Consider the following 6,000-nt stretch of genomic DNA (forward strand, 5'->3'; position numbering starts at 1 on the left):
TGGTATTTTCATAATATTTGTAGTTCGTGGTTTTGTTTGCAACTATTGTGAAATTATAACACAATTTCATTTTTGCTTTTGCTCAAATCTGTTTAAGAACTACTTTTCATCGCGGATTGCTTAAACGGATCACTCTGTCGTGGCGTCGTGCCCCCAGCATCGTTGCGTAGCAGCCAACTCTGACCTCTGACCTGTTGTTGGTTTCTCTGCATGCATTCCGCGAAAAGCCACGTGCATGACGTTTTCTCGCTGATAGTTAATCACCCGCCTTGCCAAACAATAGAGCAGTGCATAAACTTTTGTAGAATAAAATCGGTTGATAATATGTTGGCCACTCGAGTATTCGGTCACGGATGATAAGAAAAAGGAAAACGCTCATGAATACCTTGTATGATAATATATATATATATACTCCTTTTCTTCTTCTTCTTCTTCTGCAAATATTGAGCTGTTGTAGGTTTCACTCGACGTACGCTTTTTTTTCGTCTTGGATTTACTCATCCACATTGTCTTTCTATGTGAAACGATCAGGGTATGTGCATGGTGACTTGCTGCAATCGTTGTTTTGGAGGGGGTTGTTTGTTGTTGTTTTTGTTTGTTGTTCTGGTTGTTGTTGTTTTTTGGGGGGGTTGTTTGTTTGTTTTTTTGTTTGTTGTTGTGGTTGTTGTTGTTGTTGTTGTTGTTTTGGGGGGGGGGTTGTTTGTTTGGTTTTTTGTTTGTTGTTGTGGTTGTTGTTGTTGTTGTTTTTTGGGGGGTTGTTTGTTTGTTTTTTTGTTTGTTGTTATTGTTGTTGGTTTTTTTGGGGGGGTTGTTTGTTTGTTTTGGGTTTTTTTTGTTTTGTTTTGTTTTTATTGTATTTACCGCAATGGAGAATTACATTATATTTGTGATAGATGCATGGTTTACACACACACACACATACACACACACACACCGTGACACACACACACACACCGTGACACACACACACACACACACACACACACACACACACACACACACACACACACACACACACACACACACACACACACACACACACACACACACACACACACCGTCACTGTCAAAATTAATATACTCGGGTTTCATATGAACACTCCCACACACGCGCATTCAGTTTACGTTCGTAACTATTTGCTATATAGTATATATATATATATACTTAGGCCTACCGGGCAGCAAGTGAAAGAAAAGGGGTGTGGAGTGGGGGTGGTAGCTGGTACAAAGCAGCGTCGTAGCACTCAAGCTTTAGAAACAGAAAGGTCTGGTGATCGAAGGGCCCGGGCTGACTGCTACTTTGTTGAATCACAGGCACTGAGGAGTCCTCTATCTGAATTTGAAACATTCCAAGACTCCGGGGGCTGTGACAACCTCCTGCATGGGGCCGTGTCTTCCATTTCGGGATGGTGCGGGGGAAGAAAGACATAAACTATGATACTGATGTCTATACTACCGTACTGTTTCCTCCACAAGTAGGGATGTCGGGGTCGAAGGTGCTGTTTCTTCTGGAACGAGTCAGCCTGCTGTCTGATGGTCGAGTGGTGTACTGAGTTGGTAGACATAGTTTATGGACTCGGATCGAGATGCTGGAAGTTTTATCCCCAGGCAAGCTTTTTCCGTTTGACTTGTAGGGGGTGCCGGTTCAGAACTGAGAATGGAGTTGACGCAGGACGTCTGGTGATGTCGGCAGGTGAACCATCATGCTGCTCAGTCAACGATGGACCTCTTTGGAGGCCTCAGTGGATTTCATTGGCTGTGTAGGATTTCCATCCCGGCAACTGAAGAGGCTGCATACAGTACTCAAAGATAAGACGAATAAATGCTTTGTATGCAGTTTCTTTTGTCTCCTTGTTTCCAGTCTTGAGGTTGCACCGGAGAAAGACCTTGCAATGCTTCAGTTGTTCATCCACTGGAGACTTCTGCATGGAGGGCTAATAAAATGATATATTCAACCATACGTGTTCTACAATTTCACCGAAAAGGTTATGTTTTGATGGTGGTGGTGGTGGTGTTTTCCCTCTGTAGTTCTTAACTGTTAAATCAAGGCGATTATTATTGTAATCCCCACCGACATAGTTGGATGTAAATATATGTCAGTGGTAATCCCAAACGGACAATAAATCATGACAAAACAGTATAGAGGGAAAGCACTCCTTTACTAGAACCGGCCTGAGGCAAGTGCTACAGTTCTTTCCCTTCGACCACACGCGACCCAGACTTCGAAGCTTTGAGCCAAATGACTGACCTGGAGGAACGTGATGTCCGTTCGTGCGGTCCCCCATTGAATCTTCACATATCTGCGGGAGGAGGAGGAGGAGGAGGAGGAGAAGAAGAAGAATGGAGGATATAGCCAATACTGTCATAGCTGCACCATCAGTTTGATCAGCCGTGTAAGCAATGTGATGCTCATCATTCTAGAAGAACACATTACAGACGCAAGCAGATAACAATAAAATTTAAAAAAAATTAATTATTACAAGTTGCCGAAGAACAGACAGAAGTACCATCGAGCAGATCTATAACCTGAACATTGTGGACAATGTGGTAGTCACACAGGGTGTTGTTGAAGAGTGATTCCATACTTCGGTTGGAGTCCGTTCAAGTTAGGGTTGCCTTCTAGCTGTTTCCCATACTGTTCAACATGATATATTCCTGGAACGCATCTTGAAGATCATGTCAGCACAGTCAACGATGGAGAAAGAATCACCACGAACCTTTGCTTCGCAGGTGACATCAGCGGCCTGGCAAATGCCAAGCTTGTTAAAAGACCGGATGAAAAGACCACGTTGATTTATGGCCAACACTGCGGATACAACTGTCCGGGGACAGGATGCAGGAACTATTTAACAGTTCACTGTGACATACCTGGGATCCATCATTAAAGAGCAATGAATAATCCAAACCAAAAATCCTCTCAAGGATAGCAGAAGCAACATTAACACTGTCCAGACTGGAACTTGTATGGACAGACAGCAATATATATCCATGAAACAAGTGAAAAGCTTAAATTTTACTACGGTCGTCAGTAAACAGCTCTGGGGTCAAGATTAAAAAAAAATAAAAAAAATAAATGAACAATGGAAAAAACAACAAAAAAACACTTGTTCATCTCGCTGGTAAGATCTAGACTGACGTATGGACAGGAGGCTTACCTTAAAAAAAATTAAAAAGCATAGATAGAAAAGCCATAAAGTTGGCTGTAGGTGTTCCGTTTCATACGCACACATTACAGTCGAACAGAGCTGCAGGAATACAACCTCTTAATGAATTGAGAAAGCTAACATCAGCAAAATATGTAAGATACGAGATGCCCAAGATCTTTTGATAGCATCTCATTTCCACAGTTTGGATTTTCCTTTGCAGTTCTGCCGTGAGAGTCCATGTCTTGCAAGCGTACAAAAATATGAAAGTACCAATGCACGCATGAGTCTGATCTTGTGACTGATGGTAATTCTTCTGTCTTTCCATAGTCTTGCCAGTGCCACAGCTGCTTGAGCAGCTCTTGCAAGACGATAATCTGGTTTGGAGCCCTGGTCACTGATTATATATATGGCAGCCAGCTAGATTGAAATTCTGGACAGTCTGAAGTTTCTGTCCGTGAATCTGTATGTCCGCTGTGGTAATGTTGTTGTTACTGGACATCAGCTTGGTTTTCTCAGCACTTATCTCCATAAGATTTGGGATCCAATGATGACCTTCCTAAAACAATCCTGTTGAGGGAGGAAGATGGAGAGGAAACCTGAATAAAAGAGACTGACAACAGTGCAAAATGGAGTGGAAAACCATTTGCAGAGACCCGGATAGGCTTTCACACACAGCCGACAGACCTGGAGGAATCTGGTGAGCAGTTCTGTGCAGCGCCCCAAACCTGTAAATGACTTCAAAGAGTTAAGGGGGCAGACGATCCAACTGAGTAGAAGACCATAAGAACATAGCGGTAATCTTGGAAAATCTGGAATACTATTTCTTTCTTTTATAAGTATCTCTCTCTCTCTCTCTCTCTCTCTCTCTCTCTCTCTCTCTATATATATATATATATATATATATATATATATATATATATATATATATTGATAGACCGATACTGATATATCCAGTGACCAGGTTGTGACCATTCATCTGTATCCTTTTCATAGTTGACTGAATTGTAGCTTCTATCTCTCTCCCTCTCTCTCTCCCTCAGCATATGACATCAAAAGGAAAAGATTAACCTCAGTATGATGTTAACATGATTGTAATATGACATTGAAAAATGTAAGATAACATAAAACAGATATATCATTAAAAAGAAAAGAAGTTCAGCTAACCAGTTTTTTTGTGTCAATTAATTGACTGTTAAACATGAGTACTGTGGATTATTTATGAATATCTATTAATGTTTTGTGTGAGATTGTGAGAATGTTTGTGGGTCATGCCTGTGTACTCAGGTTGTTCTTTCCCTTTATCGTTTCTCGCGGTCTTTTTATTTAGTTGTCGCTTCTCAAGCTGAATTACCCCCCTTGGCAGTAGAGCTGTAAAACGCTATTTGCCAATTTAAAAAAAAAGTGTCAGTGTCAGTGTCAGTCTGTGTGTGTGTGTGTGTGTGTGTGTGTGTGTGTGTGTGTGTGTGTGTGTGTGTGTGTGCGTGGGTGCGTGTGTGTGTGTGTGTGTGTGTGTGTGTGTGTGTGTTGTGTTGTTTGAGTGTTTGACTTTGGTTCCAGTCTGCCTCTGTTATAGAGCATGTGACAAAATTAATCACTTCAGTAAGTGGGTTGTGGCAAAAATTTTATTTAACCAGTAGAGTGCCTATAAGACGTCAGCTGATGTCCTACAAAAAGTATTGCCATAGTGCCCATAAGACGTCCACTGACGCCTTGCATATGTTCTGATTTTTCCTTCATTGGAGTTTGGTTCAATTCACATAGACAGACTCTGAACAGTTTGTTTGATGTGTCTGGATTATAAAAATACTATTTAAATGAACATTCATCAGGTAGAAGACCCCTTTCTGCTGGATAATAATTTGCTAACTGACCACGTGATACACACATGGAAAAGGGGGTTGCATCATGTGCAAAACAATGCGTTGAAAACTGTGTCCAGTAAAGCAAATTGTCACAGTCAGCGGATTTACACAATTCTGAAAGCTCTGCTTGTGGTTGTGGACAGATTTCGCGATGGAGAAGGATCTCTCTTGTCTGATGATTGGTTTAAAACTGAAGGTGATTGACAATGACAGTGACGAAACTGACAGCCCCATTTGATGGTAATTCAGTCCATCTATCCAATCAGACAGCTTTTTTTGAACAAGTGGCGATGACTGACAGAATACGAGCAGCAAGCATTGGAAGAAGGGGAAGAGAGGGAGAGGAGTGATGTAAGATGATAGGTCGAATGTCGAGTTCATGAAGGGGGCGTGGCTTTTAGGGAATAAGTGTGCTCACATTTCAATGCAGGGAAGGAAGGAATTTTGTTTAATGTCCCGTCACACATATCGGTGATTGAAGACATTTTGTAAAAGTATTTATGAATACATCTGAGTATTATCGGTTAGAAGGGGTGGGAGATGTGGATGAATGGAGGGTTGGGGGAAACTGGGCAAATGAGGGTAAAAATGTGGGTGAAATTTGAAAGAAAAACAAAACAAACAAACAAAAAACCCTCCAAATACAGTTACTGGAAATTACTTAAAGGACTTCGTAAAAGAGAAGTCGTTAAACTGACAAGCGAAACAACTGATAACGAATGCAAAAAGTCAAAAACATCAACTTTCTCAGTCACTTGTGAAGACACACTTTCGTGTACAAAAGGCTTCATCAAGCTACAGTGAAAAATTATATGCTCAATTGTCAGGTTATTAAAGCATATACACTTGACATTAGAACAATACTTTCAATGCAGACTGTGGGATCGACAACCGCCAATGTTCCACGATTTTCACAAAACGCAGGGTGGAACCTGCACTGATCGTAAAACACGTGCTTTTTGTTTTTCACGCTTTTTTTCCGCTGAATCATA

This window comes from Babylonia areolata, chromosome 11 (genome assembly GCF_041734735.1).
Source record: "Babylonia areolata isolate BAREFJ2019XMU chromosome 11, ASM4173473v1, whole genome shotgun sequence".
Taxonomy (NCBI): Eukaryota; Metazoa; Mollusca; class Gastropoda; order Neogastropoda; family Buccinidae; genus Babylonia; species Babylonia areolata.